The sequence below is a fragment of the Pteronotus mesoamericanus genome, unplaced genomic scaffold (genome assembly GCF_021234165.1).
Source record: "Pteronotus mesoamericanus isolate MK-2021 breed Mesoamerican mustached bat unplaced genomic scaffold, CSHL_Meso_final scaffold_1186, whole genome shotgun sequence".
Taxonomy (NCBI): Eukaryota; Metazoa; Chordata; class Mammalia; order Chiroptera; family Mormoopidae; genus Pteronotus; species Pteronotus mesoamericanus.
This window is the reverse complement of record NW_026555302.1, coordinates 9,014,598-9,039,031: the sequence shown is the minus strand read 5'-3', so window position 1 is coordinate 9,039,031 and position 24,434 is coordinate 9,014,598. Positions and strand designations below refer to the sequence as shown.

Below are 24,434 nucleotides of genomic sequence, written 5' to 3'. Positions count from 1 at the left end.
CGCCCTGAAGGAGCTTTGCTCTCTGGCGAGCCCCCTGGCGTGTGGCTCACAAGCCCTGAGGGGACAAGGCAGGAGTGTGGATGGGTGATTCCTCCTAGGTCCATCCTCACTTCTCGAAGGACAAAGAGAAGAGATTCCAAACGCCCATCTAACTGACCGTGGGTCGAACGAGCAGTGTCACAAACACACGTCCTTTTGTGATGCACCCAAAGGTGTCCCCACCCGAGATCAGTCTGTACTGGGGAGACGGCAGACCCACTTCAAGGTCCCTGTGCTGAAATAAGACGGGGCATCACACGTCGCTCCATGCCTGCAGGACACCATCAGGCCCTCACGTTGGCTGAATTTCAACGAAGAAATCTGTGTTTTGGTTCAACTGTTTTTACTCACTGAAAATCTCTGGGTTCTTCCCCTCCTTTTCCAATGAAGAAACAAGGCCCAGAGAAACCACGAAACCAGGCAGTGCCCCACTGGTTCCAGCCCCAGACCCTTGGTGGCTGCTCCTTCCGCGGCACTGTTTTTGTTAGGTTCCTATTGAGTTCCCTTTCCCACGCATGGGCCTAGACACTCAGGAACAGTTTATTTTGTAAACAACCCAACATAAAGGGAGCTAGAACACACATTTTCATTCGGCTAAGCCAGTGTATTAAACATACCTAATCTTGCTTTCGCTAAACATTTTCTCTGCTTAGAGTCAGTGACTCCTGACAATCTTAACTCTTTAAAAAATATATATATTTTATTTAGTTTTTTTTAGAGAAAGGAGAAGGGAGGGAGACAGGGAAAGAAACATCCATCGGTTGCCCTTCGCAAACCCCCAACCAGGGACCTGGTCCACAACCCAGGCATGTGCCCTGATCAGGAATTGAACCGTGGCCTTTCAGTTTGTGGGACGATGCTCAGCCACTGAGCCAGACCAATCAGGGCTGACCTCAACTCTTTAATAATGAGTTACCAGTAATGAGCTCCAGACAGTAGGTGAAACTTAGCGCAGGCCTAGGAGGAAGGATCCTCAGGTGGTCACTTGAGACCAACAACTCGGGTGGACAGTTTCTCTGCTCCTGTAACTCACGCTGGTAGCAGATGCCACAACGCTTTGAGATGACTCACCAATTGTGGATTATTATGTAAATAATAATACAGGGTGGCCAAAGTGGCACAGTTGTTTATATGGAAAAAGGCTTGCGGGTTATGATTATTGCAACAGCTTTCTTAACTGAAAAAAACAATGCCACAGTGCAGTTGTAAACCTCCTTTTGTCCCCCTTGTATATGTAATGCTATATGGTATTACTATATAATTTAATAATATTTTATAATAACAGCAATTTATAAAATCAGCGCGCGCGCACACACGCATCTGCCTCATCCAGTGTGAAAGTCACCAGCAGCAGGAAGAGACACGGGGGTCGCCTCCTTCCACAGTGAGAACTTGGAGACCCGACGTTCACATCTGACGGCCTGTACAGTCCTGTGATGAACTATAGTTCCTGATATTATCATTACTTTTAATCTCACTACTTCCACAGGGGATTTTAAGCAATTTCAGAAAAAAACACAGATGCTCTAGGATCTTCCTTCAAATCATCCAGTGAAACCAGGAGGTGGAAGGAAATAAACCCGGGCCAAGCGCTGCCGCTAGGAGCTTCCTGGTAACCGAGTCAAGAGGAGGAAGGCAGGCAAGCAGCCGTACCTTCTTGTCCGACCACAGGGAGTCTGTGGGGAGAGACAGGCCTGCTCCACGCGTCCAACCCCACAGGGACTTCCACCTGGCCATACACACGGGCATGCTGACCCACGTGACGGCAACGTCCTTCCCGACACAGGAGCTACACCAGTGCCAAGAGCCCTGCACGCTGCGTTTCTGGCTTCGAGTGTCTGCATTACGTCAGCTGTGTTCGGAGTGTGTTCTTATTCACGTGTCTTAGTTTGTTTTCATGGCATTAAAAATAAACAAAAAAATTAAGAAACATTTGGACCTATGCAAAACAAGTTGCAAATTTAAACATTAAAACAATAACAACACTGGCCACATGATATGGAATTATTTTGCTCTTTGTTCATCTTTTCATGACTTTCCTGATTATTCTATTGATTTTCCTCAAAACTGTTAACATTTTGTAACTAGAAGTGCGTTTGGGGTATATCAGAGCTCCATATCTATGAACAAGTTGCTTGCAAAAAAAATGTCATTTAAAAATGTTTTTCTTTAAAAAAATCAATAAATCATTTCTACTGGCTTCAAGAGAGATCAAACAAATGAAACTGGCTTTCATTTTATTACGACACTGACATTTTCGGCGCTCACCTGAGAGTACAGTGTGAGGTTGTCAGGTAATGTGCAGATTTTGGGATCTTTATGTAACCATGTTTTATGTAACATCGGCAGTGATTGCCCCAGGATAGAATGTTCTTGGCAGATCTCCCTTCCATGCTCAGGCCAGTCATGGAGGTCAACCACAAGCCGGTCTCATTATCTGACATGTGTATTGGTCCTGGGTCTGGGTCACGTCACCCTCCCTTAATTAACTCCTACTTGTCCTCCAAAATGAGTTCAGTGACATAACCTCAGAGACTATTTACCTAATCTTGCTGAACTGCCCACAGAACCTGCCATATAACTCTGACCACAAGGCCTTCTGCCTTTAATTCACTTGTCAGTCTTGTCTACTGGGTTACAGACTTCATGAGAGCAGGAGCCACGAAGCTCCAGGGTCTAGTACAGTGCATGGCGTAAAGCAGGTGTCCAACCACTGCAGGAGGGAGGGAGGGAGGAAAAGAGAGTTCAACTTTTGAGTACATTTCAATAGGGACATTTACATGCCTACAAGTAAAACTTGTGTAAGTTAGTTGTTTATGCGACCCATTCATTCAAGTCATTCCACAATCATTCAACAAGTTCTCTACTCTCTTTAGCAAGGCATTTGCTAGTGGACACTGCTATTGGGTTCTGTGAATAATACAGGTATAGGCCCTGATCTCATGGGTTTTATGCTGGAGTTAGTGGAAGTAGTCTGTATAACTCATTTTTAAATATAAATACAGGCACAAAAGGAAGATAGAAACAGATCACAAGGGCTGGAGACAGCCAATCATTACTCTTCTGCTTCTAACAGAAGACACTGGGATAGGTCAAGAGACCTGGGACTAGAGAGTACTCTCGGTAACATCGCAGGGTAAGCAGACCCTTCCCTTATCACAGATCAGTGTCACAGGATGCACAGATCTCAAAATGAAGAATCAGGATCTATCAATGTCGCCAACACTTAGGATGTCACCTGGATTTTGTGAACACTTGGCAAAGAAATGGAAAGGCTGAGATTATGTTCCCAGCTACCATCTGTCAAGGGACTACAGCCAATTAATCTGCTCACATTTCAAAGCTTAGCTTCACCCTAGGAGGAACCAGAAGAGTGAATCTGAGACATAATTAATTATCCCTCAAGGCAACTGGACAGACTGAATTCTAATTATAGTCCAAAGGGAATTAAATGGTGGTTGGACAAATTTGGTGGCCCATGTCAACTATTTTTCCCCAATAACAATGCTCGCAGGCCTGGGGCACGGGTCCTCTTTCATGTATGACAGGGTTCACGCACATCTGTCTCTGGCTTTCAGAGGAGACAGGCCAAGAGGAGAAAAACTGCGCAAAGCCATATGGCAGCACAGGTCATATTCTAATCTGCACACCAATGTGCCAGGGGTTGGACATGGGTGAGGCAGATAAATGGTTTTCAAAGTCTCATCCAACCCTGTGTCTCTATGAGCCCAATAGAATACTAGACCCGAACTATCAATACTAATACCACGAATGTCCCCAGTAAAACAGCAGGGCTCACCAGTGGAATGACGGTGCAAACCTCTTGAACCTACACCGGGCCTTCATCGATCAAATGAGGCAACTGAAAGAAATGCACTGAGTCTTCCAACCTGAAAATGTCCTGATTGTAATACTGGTCCCTGTCAAAGTGTAAATAGCTCTAAACTGGTAAACAAATGGTAAAGAAAATGTCTGTGATCTCTTCCTGCCCAGTAAGGCCAGAAACTGCAGACCAAAGAAATGATGGAATCTCTCCATTAGAGGTGGGCCAAGCCAGCCCCTCCCCCAAAGGTACAATGAGGCCTTTGGAATCAGATGATGTCATTGAGATTGTGGTAACAGGTTCTTGACCTTGGGGATCCCTTTACTGCCAGAGGCATCACCTAAACTAGAAGCGAAAGCCCCCTGGTCGGCTCTTCCAGCACATTCTCTTCTGTGATGGCTGGCGAACAGAAATCCATTATCCCCTGCCCATCTCCTTCCCAAATGGAAGATGAGCGAAACACTTTAAGCATATTAAGTAGTGAGTTCAATTTATAAATTATTAGGAACATTACCTCCCCTTGGGGGTTTTCTGAAGTCTTTAATCGTGTGGAAATGCTTTCCAGTTGCCATGGGCCGCCACGTTAATTAAGAGGCCTCTGCATGTCCTCTGAGTCTTCTGACGTGAACTGCACATCCCGCTGGCAGGCGACGGACCCGCCTGCCTGGTTAGCCTCTCACTGGGGTGTCACCCTACCGTCACCTGCTGTCACGAGAAACTTCCAAACCCCTTCCCCATTCTTCAAGACCCAAGTCTCCAAAGCTTAGAAAAGAAATAGAATGTCCCCCCAATATCCCCTCTCATTAAGTTGTCATTTGTTGGGTAAAGATAAGGACCAGACCACCTTTCGTCAGCATGAGACAAGCTCTAAGAACAAGAGCCTTCCAGGTCAGGCAGGTTGACATTTGAGAGCCCTTCCCCCAGAGGCAGCCCAGAGCCTGAAGTTCCTCTCAGGAGGAAACTATACTTTACAGCTCTGCTTTTTGTTTCCAGGTCTCCAAGTTTTCATCCTCTTAGGTTTGATCACTGTCTTCAGCCTTTAATCTGGGAAGTTTGTCGTCCATTTCTTCGGGAGACTTCAGGAGTTTCATCTAACGACAGCCTGAAGCCCTGCAGGGAAAGTGGCTGGTGGCTCGCGGGCCGGAGTCAGCCTGGCTATTTCAAGTTGTTCTCTTTCACGTTCTTTTTATAGACCAGCTTTTTGGGTTCTTGGGATTTTTCTTGCTTCAGAGCCTTCACTTTTCTGTCCCAGGGCAAAAGCAAAAGAGTGCATTTGTTCATAAGGTGCTCAGAGCGGTCTCATCATTAGCAGCTGTGGTGACCTGTCGTTTGATTTGACCTGTCGCTTAATGAGAACGCTGAGGCCGACCAGAGCTGGGTGAAGCAGGGTGAGAGAGGAGCGGCTCGCTGTGGGCTGTGCTTTGTAGGTCCACGGCAACTCTAGCAGATCCCTTAATTCCGAGTGGCCTACCCCTCTGCACAGCAGTGGGGAATCAGGCGACCGGGGCAAAGATGAGTCTTCTCATCCCGCCAGCTGCAGACTTAGTATCTGTGATGATGCCGCCTTGCCAGGCTTTATAATGGAACCCCCATCAGAGTTAAGACAACACCAGTGGCCCACGTGAGTGGGTACGTGTGTGCGTGCACGTGCACGAATGTGGGGCAGGCAGCCTGGGAGATAAGAGGGCGCGCACAGAAGCGACAGCACCCCAGGCTGCGGTCTCAGAAGCCCAGGGGCAGAGCTGCGTGAGACAGGCTCCCTCCACAGGTTGTACGCACCAGCCCGGTACACCATCACATGCCAAGCGTGGCGCCAATAAATAAACATCTCCAGCTGGATAACGCGCAGTGCCTGTTGCTGGCCACGTCCCTTCCCTCCTTCCCTCTTTGTTTTTATGCAGTAGGTGATCTTGATTGAAAAAAAAAAAATAATCTGCTCCATTAGGACCAACCATTATGAAAATCATTGAACAAGTAACAGAAGAAGCAGCTGGCACAGTATATGCTAATGACCACTAGACTTTAGCTCTCTTTCGCTCTGAACATAATGGAGTTGTTACAACCCTCTTCGCCCCATCTTCTCAGAAAGTCAGGCAGTTCGGCCCAGTGGGGAGGAGAGAAGGTCTCAGAGAGATCAGTGCTTCGTGGGCACCAGCTGGGGCTGAGCAAATGAAAACCAATATTCAAAGCCAGGTACTGAGGGTAGACCTTCTGCAAGGCACCTGTGGGGGTTCCACGGCTTCGGATGAAAACAGTTGGGAATAGAAGGGGAGAGAGATTCAAAATGTCAAGGTTCCCCTGGGTTTGGTCCACATTCGTCAATGTCATGCTCTGAACCAGTAAAGATTTAAAACGTCTGTTTCCTCCCCAAATACAGACTGAGATGGGCCCTGACGGCTGTGCTATTCAGAGGTGCCAGTCGGGGGACAAGCGGAAGGCCCTTCACGCAGGGTCTGGGGCTTGATCACATTCGCGTCCCTCACGGGAAGGCACAACGTGATCCTCATGGTTGCCATGAGGTCTGCTGTTTCAGGGCTCAGAAGTCCGGCCAGGTTCTCTTTCGCAGGGGGGTCTCCAAAGGCACAGTCCCTCTCCTGAGAGAGGGGACAACCATTCATCGCCGATGGCTGGTTTTGTGAATATCTCCAATGCTACAAACCACTGTGACAGTGTTTCTTAGCTTCCTGGTGCAGCCCCATTCCCTGTGCTTAACTCCTCCTCCGAACCTCTGCTCTATTTTGCTAGTCTATGCACTCGCAGCCTTACTCCTATACTTGTATGTCATATAATGGAGAGAGAGTAACAACTACCATTTGTAAAGTACTCACCATGTGCCAAACCCAGCACATGCTGAATTACATTAATTATTTAATCCTACCAAAAATATAAGCAGTAGAAATTACTCTTTCCATTTTTAAATGAGGAAACAGAGGATCAGAGGGATTAAATAGCTCACCCGAGTTTCTGTGGTAGTATGAGGCCAAATTCAAGACTCAGCCACTGATCTTAATAATGTGTTCCGTGCACCTGTTCCATGACCTTGTTGAACAGAAAGGGGCCCACCACTGTAGTCTGGGCCCCGATTCTATAACTTCCCATAGTCTCTAAATTTGGCTCAGAATGGCTTGCTCTTACACACGTCACTTTTGAGGTCACGCAGATGAGGATTCCCGAATGTCTACACTGCCTGCCAAAGAAGCCCCCAATATTCTTCAGGTAAGCTTACCACTGAATTGACCAAACGCATAATTTCAAGCACTAATCTCATTGTGCCAAGGGTGACCATACTTGTCAGACTCTATTTTGACATAGGCAGGAAAAACCTATGGAGATACTTGTTCTTGGGTAGATGTTCTGTAAGTGAAAGCCACTGTCTTCAGGGTGTATAGGTAGCAGATACACAGCCACTTCCTTGAGAGCAGCAGGCCGCCCATGCACACGATCTGGGTCTGTTTGCCGTTGTAAGGCCTGGTTCTGGGGGCAGGGTCCTAAGAAGTTAACAGCAGATGTCTTCCACAATATACCACCACATGTAGAAGACAGACTGGGAAGAAAATCTTGAACTTGGACACTTTCACGGAAACTAGAAACTGCATTACAGTCAGGTCACCCAACAGGCTGCTGGCCAACAGATTCCGAGATGGGTGGAGAAATCCTGTGGGTCCTGTTTTGCTTTAGGACCTGAAGGGTAATAATGGTCACACCCAATGCAAGTCACTCAATGCTGGTCACACACAGAGGCGAGCAAACTGCGTTCTGCTGACAAACCTCCTCGAACTTGTCATTGATGTGACCCACAATACTGAGGAAAACAATGAACATCCAAGGTCACATCCCTGTAGCACCCCAGCTGTGACTCAATCTTGGCATCGAAGTAAGGTACATATTAGAGCTAAAAAAATTAGAGGGGAAAAAAACCCAGGAAGGACTAGCGGAGATGACGTACATTCACAATGAGCACACCATACACCAAAATCCTTTCCAAACCCCCTCCCTCCTTGCCAGCAAATATCTGGCATCAAAGGGGCGGGAGGAGGGAAGACTGACAGTTACAGGAGTCTCCTCTTGGACCACGCACTAAGCGCTACGGCTCTTATTTCCCCCTCTTAAAAAATTATTATAATCCAATTTTTCTCTGGAACAGATCAGCACAAAACCTGGAGAAGAGGCCTGGCTTGTGAAGGCCATCTCTGAGACACAGCGATGTCCTCATTAGGGCAGGCTTCCTTCACCCACCAGCTCCAACATCAGTACCATATTGTCTTTAGCTAATTACATTTTTTGCTGGCAAGGCCATTGTGCAAGCCTTCAAATCTTTTCCATCATTAATTTTTTAAAAAAAGAAGAAGAAGAAGAAGAAACTCTGCCCTGCCTTGCCTGCTCCCTTGCTGCTCGCCACCCGCCCCCAACCCTGCATGCTGTCAGCTTTGTTACACTTCTCTAGGATTGTTCCTTCTCCTGTATTTGGCCTTAGATGAGGGGTGGGGTGGGGAGATGGAGGAGAGGCCCTGTCCCCTATGTGCCTGATTTCTTCCCCAGCTGAGCATGGCTCACTTTCTTCCTGGCCAGACATGAGTCGCAGGAGCCAGGACCTTGGGCACAGGTCCAGTGCTCGCCAGCAGGGATGGCCCAGAGCACAGGGGAGCTGGGAGATGAGTCCCAGCTCCGCCCCGACCCCTGCGGAAGGTGAGAAAGGCCCAACTGTGGTTTCGTTCTGATTTACTGACCAAGAGCGTGATGATGCAGAGCGAATCCACAGGTCAGCCTGAACGGCCAGAGACGCTCACGTGACACAAACAGTCAGGGGTTCTTGCTTCCAAGGCAACCGATGAGGCAGACATCACCTGCCCCGCCAATGCTTAATTCTGTACCTGGGGCGGGCATGTGTTCCTGCCCCGTGAGGGCCCTTCCCAGCCAACCCGCAACGGCATGACGACTTAATCCAGACCACAGTGTCTGGCTTTCATTTTTCTGTTTTTTTTAAGAGTGATGGTTTATTTTTTCTATTCTTACCATTCACTTCTATTATAAGTGGGAGAGAGCGCATGGGGGGAAAAAAAGGAGGTTGGAAGGAAGGCAGTGGGCAGAGCACGCGCGAGCTGGCAGAGGGGACCAGGGCTCGCCCCGTCCAGTCCCGAGCCTTTGCCCTCTCCTTCCTGACATGTCCTGCCTCACCTCCCTCTCCCAAGTCCCTCATTCCTTTTACATCCCAGCATAACTCCCTCTCTTCCCTAAAACCAACTTTGATAACTCCAGACTTCAGACATGCCCCTCTCTCCGATCTCTTAAAGCACATGTGGACATTTCTTAATTAATCTTTAATCTTTAATTCTGTCATTTCTACTCTTACAGGCTGAGGCCATGTCTTAAAATCTCCCTCCAGCCAGCCCCAGCCTTAGCACAAGGCCCAGCCCAGGCTGGCCTCCGGAAGCAAGGCACGGCGTGATTAATTACAGGGAGGCACACTCAGCTGGCTTGGCAAGGTTGATAAAGCACAAATTGCATGATGTTTACCCACTGTTCGTCAGTTCAGACTTGAGCCCTCCATCTGGAAGCCCGTCTTCACTCCTCTCAGCTGGTTCATTGGCTGCAGAGCCGGCCCGGGAAGAAGTCAGCTGGCAGTAGGGCTTTGGGCTCCTCACCCACAAGGACATTCAAGACAGGTCTGCGTGACAGAGCCATCACCCAGGGATATGAGCTGTGCTTTCAGAGAGCGTGATGGCTTAGGCTCGCCCACCCTCGTTGTAGCCAGTGGCTCCCTGGGCCATTAGCACGCTGTTGGGAGACGGCGGAGCAGTCACTTCAGTTGATGGGATTTTCCTAGGAAACCAATGGCCTGTACTTGGACCTGACCCACACTCCACTCCACGGACCTGCATGAACAGGGTGTCATCCCCAGAGAGGCCAAAGAGACGTGCCATCACATCCCAGAACACCTTATGCAGGAAGAGCTGGACTACCTGCTTCACAAGGAGAATGATGGAAACAAATTTTTAAGTCCCTTCTCTTAGAAACTAAAGCCTTATTTTTTTGCTTTTAATGTATGCTATATATACCTGTGTATACAGGGAGGGGGGAAGTAGGTTATAGTTGTTGGTATGGAAAATAATACAAATAAGAATTAATAAATAATACCAGAATGGACTTGTATTATTACACGTACTCACAACCGTAACCCCACTGTTGCCGTACCCTGTATACTTATGTTTATATTTCTGTTTCTGTATTGACTGCCAGTAGGAAGTTCTTCTTACGTCCGTTCTGTCACCGGGGAAACTACCTTTGCCTTAGCAAGAGGACCACACACTGTCGGGGCCAACAGTTTTCAAGTTTTCTCCGCCACTGCAATGCGACAAATGCAGGCCACCCACTGGGCAGACCCCACGGGGCGTGGAGGGGCGGATGCACGTCCGCACCAGCTGTAACGCCATTTTTTCCCTCAGTCACGCAGCCAAACCAGAGTACAAGTGGCGTGAGAGGGACCCTATGATAGGTCATTTTTAACGCTGATTCTGCTCTGCTGGAAAAAGGAAATCTGTCACCAAGGCCAGCACTCCACCTACTATTAGTATGCAATTTGCTTGCCACACTGTACAACTGGTGGGGACACGGCACTGTGGCTGAGCTGCAGAGGGGTGAGCCCGGCCCCCAAGGACAGCGCTGTTCCGGGCCTTGCTTTGCCAGAGTCTGGGTCAGGGGTTGCCCAGTCTCCAGGTCCCGGCAGGGGCCTCCCCACTGCATCGCACCGGGTGGCACCTCCTCGGCCCTATGCTGTGCCCTGGAACACTCAAAGCTGAAGTTCTTACTCGGAAAAATCTTTGCTGGTGATTCTGCTCAGTGTGAATTTTAAAAAAAACTTAAATAAATATACAGAGATGGCTCCAGGACCTAGCCAGCTCTGGTGTGTGTGGCTGGCGGCCTTCCCTAAGGTTCCTTTACTGTAACTACGTGACAGGAAGAAGGGGGACGATGATTTAGTGGAGAGAAAGGAGCCACGACAAGCAGAGAGGAGACCTGAACAGAACATTCGGCCAGAGGTCTTGCAGGGCAGAGGAAAGGACACTGAGTCACCAGCTGGGTCCGCGTCCCAACAGTGCCACTTGCCAGTCAGGCGGCCCTTAGACCTCCCTGAGTCTCAACCTCCCATTTGTCAGGCTTGCTCAGCCTTCCTCCTGGAACTGACCATTCAGTCTCAGAGATCCTTTCGGCTTCCTAGCAGAGGCCAGGCCCCCGCAGGACACAGAGGTGCACGGTCCCTTGCAGCAGGGAGCTCACACGAAGGCCGGCAGCCTTGTGCACAGATGGGGACAATGTGGCACTGCGCGCCAGGGGCTAAGAGCACCGCCCAACCCAGGCTTGAGGACGCGCCCTACGGGAGGCCAGTCACCAGGTGGACTCTAAAATCATGAGTCGTGGGAAGCGACCACACTCGGGGGAGACAAGAGACCTTTGAAGCCAACAGTGTAGCATTAATGACCTCATGGAAGTGTTAAAAAAAAAACAAGGGTGGGCCCCGGGAAGACAGGGGAGCTGGTCCATGTGGCCAGGACGGAGTGGTGGGCGGTGAGGGTCAGGTCCTGAGGGGCTCGCCCTCCTGGGATTTTACCCCTCAGAATGGAGGGGCTACACAAGGTTTTTCACCGGGAAGATGACGTTTCCTAGGGAGGGCCTGGTGGCCGTGAGAGGGAAATTTTAGGGGAATGAGAGAGGCAGGGGGAGCAGGTAGAAACCCTTGCAACGATCTGTAAGAGATGTCGGGGCCCTGTACCAGTGGTGGTTGTAGGGGCAGAAAGAAAGGAGGGATCCCAGAGACACTGGGAAAATCAAATGGGCAGAGCCTGGTGCTCAACTGAATGAGGAGGGGGAGGAGGGCAGAAGATCTGGGCTGGGGACCACGGCGGTGGCCCTGGCACCAAGGGAGGCAGGGAACGCGTGGTGGAGAGGGCCGCTGGACAGAGGGAAGATGCGCTTCCTTTGACCTGTGTTGTCTGAAACGCACGAGGGACATCTAGACCGACAGACCTGTAAGTCAAAAGCCGGAGGGAGAGAAGCCATTGCTGGAGAGAGTTCTAAGAACCAAGTGGAACAAATCATAATACAAACAAATTATACTCATTTCACAAACACCAACTGGGGATGTTTCTTATGTGAAGCATTGGTCTGGAAGCTGTAAGAAATATACAGATGAATCAGACTCAGACCAGATCCTGCCATTTGGGAGCCTAGACACTCGTAGGGAAGGAAGGACTCATCAAAATACTGACGCATTGGATGGAAATAGATACCAGCATGGCAGAGCCTTAGAGAAGTCCTTCCTGCCAGCCCAGCCACCAGAAACCGAGGGTCTCCGGCTGGGAGACTGGGGAAGGGGCCCAGATGGAGACATCTGAGGTAGGCCCTGAACAGTAGGTAGGATGTGAACACATACACATGAAGGGACTGGGAGGGCACAGGAGCACAAGGCCAAGGCCAAGGCCAAGGCAGGGAGAGGGACAGTGAGCAGAGGGTGGAGAAAGGGGGATCCTGGGTCATGAGTCAATAGGGAGGTTTGAATAATACAACGCACTATGTGTGGGCGTGATTTTCAAGTGAAGCAACTCCGTCCCCCTTTGACTATTCCTCCTCCATGACTCCGGTGACTGGGGATGATGTGAGCCGGCGAAGGTGGCGCCGAGCACAGGCGCTGGGGAGACTTCTGGATGCAGAAGCAGCCCTGGGGACGCGCTCGCTGAGTTACGCAGGAAGGGTTGCATGGCCCGCTTCCCGCTCTGCCGTCTTTCACTTGGGGAAATCGGCGGAAATGAACGTCAGGTCGAAGCCAGATCACAGAGGCGAGGGCCCCCACCCGGGACAACCAGGAGCGGGGAGCAGGCCGGATGGAGGCAGCTGAGTGCCCGCGCCTCTGGGCAGGCCTCGTGTTCCTCACAGACCCACGGCGCCGACTGGTCCCTGTCCCTGGGCAGAGGCTGCCCCAGAACCCACGAAGCCCACCTGAAGGGAAGTCGGGGAGGTGCCCTGTGAGTCCCCACGTTGTGACTTGGCTAGTCGGGGTCCAGGGATTTTCCTTCCAGAGCAGACCTCTCCCTCCGCAGATGCAGTTGCTGTCCTGGGCACGGGCAGCCGGGTGAGAAAGAAACAGGGAAACACCGGCTCAGGCAGGGGTCACTCTGCCTCTGGCCTCCCCAAAGTTGTCTCAGTCACCTCACTAAACGTCCTCTCCCGCGTACCCGCAGTCCTCCACGGGTGATCCCACAGTGCCCCGTGGGACGGTTCCCCGCACGGAATCCCCTAGCCGGAGGCTGCAGGCCCTTCCAGGGCACCCGCTCCCGCCCGCGGTCGGGGCCAGCCTGTCCAAAGGCCAATCCCGGGAGGCTTCCCGAGCACCTGCAGTCAGCCAAGGTCAGGGGCTCGTCTGGGGAGACGGCTGTTAGGAGCAGAGGGGTCGGCGCCGGGGGCCCTGGGTCACCAGTGCAGCAAACTGCCTGCAGAGAGGCCCTCGGACCCCTCCCAAGGGAGCAGCCCAGGAGGAGGCGCCGGCTCCCTCCCAGGGCAGAACCGGTGACCCGACCCGCCGACAGGCACGCCCGCCACTGCCCCTCAGGTCATCGTCTCGCGTTCGCAAGTGGGAGAATAAAGGGGATCGGAATAAAGGGGTTTCGTGTAGTGCTCTGAAGCCTGTTTTAACCAGTGGTGGCTGGTTCCCCTGAGTCTTCACTTTCACATTCCTAGACTGCGGGAGCTGGAGGCAGCGTGCAAGGTCATCTAGCCCGGGGTCACTGAGGCAGGGTTCCCACGGCCCAACTATGTGTGCCTGGTCAACGGCCGGTGAAAGTGGGACATGTTGTCATTTTATTATTTATTTTATAAACTATCATTTTCCCGGACCTACATGGAAAGAACAAACTATGACATCAAACCCATGCCTTCGCTGACATTTTCATCTCCGACAGGGCTAAAATAAGTTCAACCAGAAAAAGGCAGTAGGAATACAGGCTGTATAAATAGATGACCAAAAAAAGGGGGAGGGACGATAAGGTTTTGAGAACACCCATTCACAGATGAACAAACGGAGGCTCAGGAAGATGAAGGCACTTGCCCAAAGTCTCACAGATCTGCGTCAGGAAAGGACCCCCATGAAAGCCCTTGACTTCTAACCGGGGTCTTAGCCAACGGCAGGCCACCCGTCTCCTCGGCGCGGCTTCAGCCCCTGCTGCGGGGAGGAGAGAGATGCGGTCCCCACGGTTCCAGCTGGGGCTCAGCCTGCATCCGCCGCGGGGGCTGTGAGCAGAGCCCTGGCTGGGACACGTTGGTGCTGTCCCATCCCAGCCCCAGGTACAGTCCCTGGAAGGTGGCCGTGACATGGAGGGCCAGGGGCCTTGGCTGCAAAGGCCACTTGCTCCCCTCAGCAGAGCACTGAGACGGTGGGGCTGGGGACGGACATAGCTCGCTGACGGCGTGGGGACAGTGACGTGGATGCATACACGTTGTGACAGCAAACAAAAGAGGGTGCCTTGCCATCCGGGGGACGCAGAGCCCTTCTGAGTCTGCTCTGTGTGGCAGCTTACGTCATGTTGCAATAACAGGTCTAAGGCCTACAAATGCCAAATCCTGACATGTCCACTCATAAATCCAAAATGCGTCTGTGTCTCAGTCCCAAAGCTCTTCGTGTTCTTGCTCAGGCAAGATACAGGAAGGGAGCAAACTAAAGGTTGAATGCTTCAATAAACAGCTGGTGTTAGATGTTCCTTAGGGACCTCAAACAGCCCTGTCTCCTCTTTGCAACTGCGGGGAGAGGAACTCACCTTAAGTTCCCCTTAGACAAACTCCGGGATTGGGAGCCAGAGCCCAGACAGTCCCAGGTACTGGCTCTGGGGAGCACCTGCTGCTGTCAGCCCCAGTCCAATATATCAATACACTGAGCATCTGACGCCTCCCAAGTTAGAAGGTACTTGACTCATCTCTATTGCTATTCACGGATGTCGGCAGCAGCGGTACACGGTCAAGGCAATCCCAAACAGCAAGGCAGCACCAAGAAGCCCCCGACCTCCCCATGTGTACCAGAGAGACGTCTGCACAGCCTTGTGGAGGGCCGCTGACATCAGCCTCTCCTACAGGCAAGATTGTTAATAACCTTCAGCAGAAACTTGAAGGTCACAGCTGAGTTTATGAGGCAAGATCTTAAAATGTTTGGTGCACCCTCAGCCGCCTTAGCAAGGCAGCAAGCCACCACTAACTCTTCAAGTCCTACATCTCGGTCCATGCAAACCAACCTGATCGTGACACGTCAGGAAGCGTAACTCTGCTCCCATGTGCGTGAGCACACCACTTCTATTAGGTATTTTGCTTTAAGGAGCTATTCTAACATAACCAGTTTTGGTTTTTTTTTTTGTTTTGTTTTTTTTTTTGTAAAAGTCTGCTGTGTAGCCCTGGATGGGTGGCTCAGTTAGTTGGAGCATAGTCCTATACACCAAAAGGTTCTGAGTTTGATCCCTGGTTGGGGCACGAACAAGAGGCAACCCATCAATGTGTCTCTGTCTCTCTCTCCCTCCTCCTCCTCCTCCTCTCTCTCCAAAACTCAATGAACATATCTTCGAGGGAGGATATGAAAAAAAGGTATACTGTGTATGTGACATCTGAAACCAAGCAGGAGCCATCAGCTGCATGAGGAAGAAAAATTAGCATATTTGTTCATTGGTATCCTGTTTATATTTACACTTTTCTTGTCAAGTCTAAGCATATTTTTGTTTCATCAACTTTTGTCTTCACTAAACCCTTTAGTGCCTCTCAGGAGAGGCTAATGTGTTTGCATGTCTCCTGAGCTGGTGACTACCACACATCCTGAATTTGTAGCAAGAACAATCTTAGTCAATGCCTGCCTTAAGTGACACTTACAGTCAATCTATGGGAGTCTGACAAAAATGAGCAAACTAATCTTTACACTGCATATACAATCTTATTGCTTCTACCAACTTACTAGATTTCAGTCTCTGTTTGGACTCTATAGGCAAAATGAGGAGAAAGTACTAGATCAGGGTCAGCAAACTATGACCTTGAGGCCAAATGTGGCCCGCTGCCTGTTTGTATAAATAAAGTTTTATTGAAACATGGCCATACCCATTCACTTACACATTATTGCACATGGCTGCTTTGGCACTACAATGGCAAGAGCTGGGGAGGTGCAACAGAGCTCATGGCCTGCAAAGCTAAAAATGTTTTCCATTTAGCCCTGGCCTAATTTCCTGCCATTATTCATGCTAGCATTCCCTCTGTGGGCATATAGAGCTGGCTACATCGACTCTATCAAATCTAGTCCGTCTCCAACCAGAGCCCATGGGTGTCACCAGGGTGGGTTTGAGGGTATCTCTAGGGACAAACTCCAGGTCTGAGAGAGAATCCTGAAGCTTTTGATAGGAGCAGGTAGGGGAAGACAGCGTGGCCTGGAAGAAAGGTAGTAAGAGCATTAGGAACAAGAATCTGAGCTTCTCCACCCACCATCCCACGCCTTCTTTTGCCTGTTGTGAAGGCAGTAACAATCTTTGCGTGCATGGATACCTGGGCAGAAAAGAAATTCCCATAATGACATCATTTGGTTTGAAGAAAAAATAAATTGGTGAAGTTCTTCCAGGGAAGTTTGGAGCTGGGCTTAGCATCCTGAACCATAATACAGCTGCTAGGAAACCCCATAAACAACGAAACATAAGCAGCTTAACAACGCCCCGGACGTACATGACCGCATCCCGGCTTTGTATGGGGCTCGTTCTGTTGCCCTGACGCCCCTAATTGCCTTGGGCTTTTTCCTGAGTACAACTCCTCCAGGACTCCTCCAAGAGGTTGCTATGATCCCAGCTGCTTTTCTGCCTCCCGGAGGTAGCGACTCTGTGGGTCACATGTCGCACACAGAAGTGTTACAGGGGGCTTGCGCGGCACCCAGGAGTTTACCTAGTTAATATTTGCTGGGTGCTCCCCCGGGGCCAGGCATTGCAGGAAGTGCTTAATAAAAATCACCTCATTTACGCATCAAAATAGCCCATAAAGTAAAATCTGTTATTCCTCTCGTTTTATAGATAAGGAGAGTGAGCTTCGAGAGATTAAGCAATTTGTCCAAGGTCATTAGAAAATCCAGTAAGTGGCAGAACCAGGATTTCAATTGGTCTTTCTGATAGCAAAGCCCTTGCAATGAACTACCTCACCGACGTTCAACCCCGTAGGCTGTTGGCCTTGGTGGCTTCTCCATGCCCTTTGCTCAGAGCCAACCCTGGGTTTTTTGTTTTGGGTTTGTTTTTTTTTTGCAATGCTTGATCTTTTTGCCCAATCTAGCTCCCCAAATTCTGAATGCTTCGGGGATTCCACCATGACATCTTGCCCAGTTCTCCATGTGCCTTCCCAATCTTCACCGAGCGAAGGGTTCCTGCTGCATGAGCTCAGAGAAGTGAAGTGATTGCACAGCCTGGAAAATGGGAGCAGCCAGCTGCCCCTACGGCCACCAGGCTGCAGGACCCCACAGTAGACTGAAGTCTGAAGGCCAACACACTTGCCTTGAATCTCGGCTCCACCTGGGTGTCCCTGATTCTGTGATCTGATCCCTCTGAGGCTCAGAGTCACACATCTGAAAAATGGGGCAATGCGTGTCTATAATTTCACAGGGCTGCTACGGGAATTGATATTATCCACGAAAATAATCTTATACACGTCTTGGCATGCAGTGAGTGAAGTGATAGTTTCATTACTATGACTATTGCCGGTTCTTAATATTGATTTAAACCCTGCAGAGATTATGGCTCCTGCATTCAAAAGAATCTTCAGGGATTTTGGGGACTAAGTACTTAAGAGTAAATTGTTGGCTTTTTTATCAAGTGAGTTAAATGGCTGAACAGAATATTATATCAAGTTGTTAAAGGGCATTAGTATCCTTATGAAAATTCAGCCTCTTGGCTATTTTCCTTACTGTCTGTAAAAATGGGGTAACTAAGGCCTCCATGAGCTTCAAGAAAGAGAAGAACAGAATTGTAAAGAGGGTATAAAAATGGAAAAGAATAGAGAAGATCGCACATGCCACCTGGCTCTTAGTTTTGCCAAAGGCCATCCTCAAATGTTAACTGTTAATAACATGATTGAATGTTCCTTGAAAGCAGAATCTTTTATTAATTTTCTATCTCCTTAGTAGCTTAAAAAAAAAAGGTACCTGAAGCCTGACAGATATTGTTAAATGAAATAATCAATATCTAAATAAATAAATGAGTCAGTGATTCTTTTAAATCAATAATAGGTCAACAATGCTTTCAAAATGCTAATTTCTAAAAATTTACTCCAGAAGTGTGCAACTATGTATGTGAAGAAGCTTAAGTTTATTGTTACATGACTTTCACAATTTTAGAGTTGGAAGTCCCCAACTGCCCTCTTCCCTTCCCTGCCAATAAAACCATGGCCAGCTGTGAGGTGGAGTGGCTGAAGCCAAGGTTAGCAGGTGGGTGTAGCCAAGCTGAACAGATCTGAGCTTTTGGGGTTAGCTGCCTGGTGCAGCTACAGAAGGAAAGATCTGTGTTCCACCTGGCAGTGGGTCCTAGTGCCCACAGAGTTAGTAGTTCTGAAGTCGCAATGGGGAAAAGTGTCAGACGAGTCTCAGCAGACAGAAATCAACAAAACAACAAAAGCTGGTAAGAAGACAAGTAACGAGCATATATTGCGCACTTACCATGAACCAGAGTATGAGCTGGCTGCTTCTCGTAGAGTCTAGACTCTGCCAAATGTCTCAGCTCACATCCTGGCTCTGCAACCTAATAGTTCCTGAATTGTAGGTTAGTTACTTGGCTTGTCTGGCCCTTAGTCTCCCCTTCTGTGAACCCTACCTCCTAGGGTTGTGATGAAAATTAAAAGTAAGCTATCATACATTGAACATACGTAGTGTCTGGCACATAGTAAGTACAAAATAAGATGACGATGACAAGGAGGAGGAGGTGGAGGAGGATAGTGATGAGGAGGATATCATTCAATCCCTAACTCTCTACAAGGCAGATTGTACTATGTCCATTGTACTGAGCAAGCCAGTCCGGCACTCATGGCATGTCAACCTCTGCCAAAGGAAGCGGTTCTGAGCTGTGCCCAGAACAGGACTGGTCATTTCTGTGCCACAGAAGCCAACGTTCTCATAACTACAGCCAAGAGGAGGTTAGGGTTGCATCCCCCTATGGGAGAACTTCATAGGAAAAGCTCTGAACAAGCAGGAGCTATGGCACTTGGGTAGAGCCACCTGCTTCTACCCACTTGTCCTTTAGTCACACTTCCTGAGGCAGTGTGATTAAGGGACAAAAGGCAGGGAATCTGAGAGCATGGGAACAAAGCTGGAAACCTTGAAAGCTGCAAGGAGGTAGGAGGGGCCATAGTAAGGTGACTTGACGAGCAAATGGAAAGTACAAACATAGAAAGGCAATACAATGAGGGGGAGGGGAATTTATAGTCAACCACACAAAGTAATCCATAGCAACAGGTGCAGAGACAGGTGTGGAAGAGCCAAGCCCACTGCTCAGGCTGACAAGACACGTCAGGCGGAACCCACGCACCTACCATTCCAGGCTTCGTGAAATTCTGGGGTTTTTTTGTTGTTGTTGTTATTGTTGTTTGTTTGTTTTTAATTAGAGGATTCCCATCTCTCTTGCCTCCATACGAATGTCTACCGTAGAAGTCCTATACTGAGAATGCCTGCGAGGATCCCATTGTTTAAATCCGAAAAGTCTAACCCATGCATCCATTTCACAGGTGAGGTAATAAAGTTCCCTAAAGGATCAGCAAACCACCTAAAGCAGCAAAGCCAGGGAGTGAAGCCCACCTTCCAACTCTACACCCAGTGCTTCTTTCCATTACACCCAGCTCCCACTCCACAGGGACACGAGAGGGCGGCAAGCAGGATGCATCGGCCGGGCCACTGAATGGCTGATGGCCTCCCACGTACCTGCAGACCACGGGCCCAGGTGAGGAGGTTCGCAAGCCAAACACCCCCGGGCACTGGAAATAGCGCCCAAAGGAAGTCTGACATCTCCCATCTTCTGCACATCAGTCTTTCAGAGCAAACACCCAAGAGCAAAGAGGTTTTGCTTTTAGAGAGCCTGTTGATTATTTTAGGAGCTGCCTGCCATTTCCCTCACGGAAGGAGAGGTGATGGCTCTGGCAGGTGGGCAGTATGCCGGCCAGTCAGTCCGGCCCTGTGACGGATGCTGGGCCTGCTAGGAAAGTCCCTCGCACTGAATCAGGACCTGTCTTTTCATGCCTTCCAATTTATGACTCTACTTTTGCCCTTCATGGCAACGCATGACATGTTTAACGTCTCCATTTAATTTTTAAAGGTCAGAAAGACTGGCCCTGAGAAATTAAAGCATCCTCGGTCAGATCTACACAAACAGTATTGACTGACAATAAAGATGTAAAGGGGACCCTGATTAATCGTATTTGTAACAGATTTTCGGAAAGCAAAAGCTGCTGACAGAAAGGGCATCTCGCCCTCCCTCCTGGACCCACAGCCACCGAATAAGTACGCGACGGTCTTGGTGGCTCACAGTGATGACCACGCTTAGAACTGCACTTTTCTGCCCTGGAGCTTCAAGCAAAGTGACACGCGATGCTCAGCGAGGTAGATCAAACTCGAGCGGAACAGGGAGGGCAGGGGTAGCTGCTTTGGCACAAAGTACTTTCCAGCCTTGGAATCACGATCCTGGTGGCCCCCATAAGTATGCTGAGGGCTTTGTGCTCGACTGAGCCCCCAGTGGCACTAACTGCCCCAGAGGATCCTCTCTGTCCCTGCCCTCTGGGACTCTACAACAGCACCTGTGGTCTCTCTGGTCCCTGACTCTTGTTCTATTTTTCTCCCTAAAGAAAACCCTGTCTTGGACTCACCTGGGGCTCCCAGAAACAGGGAGCCTGGGGACACCTGAGGAGCCAGCACTCAAGGCCACAGGAGCCTGCAGACACTGGCCAACAGGCTCCACACAGGGTGGCTAGATGGCCTAAGAGGCACCCACGCTCGACTGGTGGGTTTATGCAAGTCTTCACGGCGGGGGGGGGGCAGATAAATGCTCAAAGATGATTTTTTCCCCCCACAATTATGACTTGTGCCTGAGAAGGCTAGACTATAAAAGATATTACCTACCAGTTGGAATTATCACTACAAAGTATATATCAAACCAAAGTATTTTTGAAAGGCTATTTGCTATGAAAAATGCACTTAACCAACGTGGATGCATAGAGGAAGTCTATTAACATCGCCACCTTTAATTACAAAGATGAAATATATGTATATAATCATTAAAATTCTATTAGACATCGCTAAATTTTGTAACGTACTTTAAGAAGAAAAATGTAGATCGTACGGTAAATTAACAAAAGTAAAATAGGAAATGTAAACCCACACAGAGTCTAAACAGCTGATGTAGAGCCATATTAAAACTTGATCTTCCAGGAATAAACAATTTGCTTATTATTGAAGAATTCCTGGCTTGTTTAGACTCAGACATCAATCTTCATTTGATGATTTTGCTTTCACTTGTTCATGAGTTTGCAAAGGCTATGCTTGTGTACTTTTGTAGTTTTAAATGCCAGTTATCTTGCAAAATTTGAAATAAATCTCTTCAGCCAAGTTTGGGTCACGCGGAAGGTTAAAATACATTGTTTGACCTGAAGAGCAATGATATAAGATTTCAGGAGGAAAATCCAATTATTCTACACCGGGAAGAAAGGATGCCTTTTCAGAAAAAAATTATTCAAAAATTTTAGGATGCGATTGAAAAATAAGAAAAGGATAAGGTTTGTCCAAGTTTTAAATCGCCAGGTTCTCAGCTGAGGTATTGGTTTTCTACAAGCCCATGACTTGCTGATGATCTATTCGCACTGGGCACCATGGAAGAAATAGCTTACTGATTTTCATTCATACAGTGTTATCAGGATACCAAAAAGAGGTTCTTCTTTTGTTTCTCATTCTCTCATTACTTACATTTTGTGTTTAAAACAAAACAGGGTAAATGCAAAATATAAAAATACACTGTGTCCCTGCATTGAGGCAAGATGGACGAGGAAAATATAAATACAAAATGCGAGAAATGTAAACTTTAAGGTTTTCGCAGAACCATTCATTTCCTCTGCACATATTGGAAATACCTAGGACCATTAGTTAAGCTCTAAAATACACATTCTCTTAACAAGAGAGAAAAGGGTGGGTAGATTCATGTTTTGATAATCACCTTAACTTTTCTTTCTCGAATTATGCTAATTGGGTCCAAACTAAAACTCTATCAATAGTGATCACTACAGTTAACGAAGAAGAGCCCTGCTATTGTTATTTCATAACTAAAAGGGTTTGGGCTATAAGATTTCATTTATGTGCATTTTGCTGCCCAACACCAATATTTGTCAAAGGATTCTGCAGTCTTCTTACACGTACAATGTCATTCTGGGTGCCTGAAATAGTTGTCTCATTTACATCTGACGGATGTGATAGAAGGGATATGAGATAAAGTCTATCCATCTCGGAGTCTCTTAAGCAGCAGCTATGGAGACTCCAAGAACCACATCTTCAAACATGACCCCCTTCAGGCTTGATTTCTAAGCTGCGGGCAGATACACAACTCCAGGCTTTGACACTGTCTCTACACTAGACTCTGAAGGACGGAGGCGAGGTGCCGTGGGGGCACGTGTGTGGTGTGCAGCGGGAGTGGAGGGAGGTAAGGCAGGACGCTGGGCCGCAGGGCCCCACTGACCGTGCGCCCTCGTTGAGGAGGCTGGGTGGGAGGGCTGCTCGCGTCCGTTCTCCCACAGGAGTCGAAGGAATTCCTGAATTTTTCATGCAGGTGTAGGCTTACCCATATCCAAGAGGTCAAGCCGGAGACCAGCATAAGACTTGTCCCCTCTCGTCCTTTGCCTATGCCATTTCAACCTCGGCCCCCTCCAGCCTCATTGAAAGTAACAGTGTAAATAAAGCTGAAGGAGTAAGATCTTCCATTTTACTTGAGAAGCAGAATGTCACCGGTGGCCTGCCAGGGGTGACCAGCAGCACGTGAAGGCAGGCTCTAAGGCACAGGGCAGAGGCTCACTTTCGTTCTTTCCATTTACGTGGCCACCACCCATGAATCCTTGCCCGGGGTGGGGGTGGTCTCAAAACAAGACCAGCATTTGTTGTGCAGACTTGTCACCTGGGCTGTTACATTTCAAGGGCACGATCTATTCCCTCACGTACTCTGGCATCCTTGGTTAGCGTATTTCTATCTGCGCTGCCGCCCACCCCGACAAATGTATGCGTGCGCACACGCACAAGCACACACACTTCTCTGGAGAACCTACCGGAATACCGCAGTGTGGGGACTGGCAGTGGGTCCCTGCCATGCTCAAGACAGGGCGCGGCAACCCGGTCGAGCTTCAGACAGTCTTGCCAGGACCTGCACACGACCCCCGGCCCCCGTGAAGCCCACCTTCGGACACACTGCCTGGCTTAGCCCCTTCATGCAGGGTCTTTCTTTCAGACAGACATCGCACCTGGTGGTAGTCACTGGGATTCTCTAGACACTTTTTTTCCCCACCTTAAACATGTATTTGGCGTGGCAAAGACTGGTTCTTTGAGGTGGTCTTGGGCGGAAAGAAACAAAACGAAGTGACACCGTCCATGACCTTTCCCACGTACATGGGAGGATCCGGGTGGCTGGTGGGAAGGCCCCCACCGTGCCCATCTTTTCAATCGACCATATTTTTAATGTGAAGACCATGTGGCCTCCACACCCGTCGCCCCCGACAGTGTGAGGCTGATTCGGCGGTCGGCCTGGTCGCGGCACCGCCTGGAAACTACAGGCTACACGGAAGACAACTCCTCCGCGACAAGCAACACGGGGTCTTTGACTGCGATGTGCAAGGACGGCGACTCCCATGTTATAAACTTCAGCTGGTTGGTAAATAAGGGGCACGGCGACTGCACTGACCTGTCTACCTTCCAGTGTATCTGGACACTGAGATTCACCATTTGCTATTCAAAGCTCTTTTCTTGACCATATAGTTTGAATACAGTTGGTTGTGTATATGCAGGTAATCTGCCAGGCCAGTTACTCACGGGGACATGGGTGGAGAGAGAAATGGAGGGATTACATTCTGAGAGTGTATCCGAGGTTTTTATAGGGTCGTTTTCTATGCCAAGTATTTGGATAAGGGACATTTTTATACATCGAAAATGTGCTCAGTTTCCTCCGATCTGATACACGAAACTAAATAGCATGTAGTGATGGTACCAGAGTGATCGATGAACTAAAGTTTAGACCGAGACCTAGACTGGTTCTCAGTTGAGCTTCCTAACAGTGGAATAGTCCTGCCCTCCACACATGCGGCCCAGGGCTAATCAGTCAAGCTTCAACCGGCTCTCAGGCTACCCGAGCAGTAGAACGTATTGGCTTTGCCAACCTAATACTCATACATAAAATGCATTATGTGAAGCAGGGATTTTGTCTCCACTGGGAAATGCATTCATCTACTCCACAAATGTTTCTTAAGCACTAAGTATGTGAGCACACAGTTCTGAGTGCTCAGGAGGCATCAGTGGACAAACCACCCC

At 49.0% G+C, this 24,434-nt stretch overlaps 1 protein-coding gene across 2 annotated transcripts in view; it reads right to left on the bottom strand.

Moving 5' to 3' along the window:
• Positions 1-24,434, bottom strand: part of ASTN1 (astrotactin 1) — a 267,008-nt gene that overhangs the window by 145,131 nt on the left and 97,443 nt on the right. The window lies entirely within an intron of this gene.